This window comes from Glandiceps talaboti, chromosome 12, assembly GCF_964340395.1.
Source record: "Glandiceps talaboti chromosome 12, keGlaTala1.1, whole genome shotgun sequence".
In the NCBI taxonomy this organism is placed as follows: Eukaryota; Metazoa; Hemichordata; class Enteropneusta; family Spengelidae; genus Glandiceps; species Glandiceps talaboti.
The window spans coordinates 4,783,366-4,783,689 of NC_135560.1; the positions used below are offsets into that span (position 1 = coordinate 4,783,366).

The 324-nt window shown below is 42.6% G+C and overlaps 1 pseudogene; it reads left to right on the forward strand.

Annotated features, from left to right (window-relative positions):
- The first annotated feature begins 205 nt into the window (after window positions 1-205).
- Window positions 206-324, forward strand: LOC144443974 (5S ribosomal RNA; annotated as a pseudogene).

A 324-nucleotide genomic window follows, 5' to 3' on the forward strand; every position in this document is an offset into this window, starting at 1 on the left:
TTAGGATCACCTGTGACAGCCTGTCACTACGTACCTGTGCCATGTAGAAACTTTTGATATGATATAGAAGTGTGAAATCTGTAAAGTATCGGATTTTGATTGCATTTTCGCACACCAACTGTACGTACATATTGAAGTTGTCATTACTGAACAGCCATAGAAGCACTTTATAGTGATAAATACCAAAGGTTCTGTTGAAAACCTTGTCTACGGCCATACTACGTGGAAAAAGCCGGTTCTCGTCCGATCACCGAAGCAAAGCTGCGTCGGGCATGGTTAGTACTTGAATGGGAGACCGTCTGGGAATACCATGTGCTGTAGATT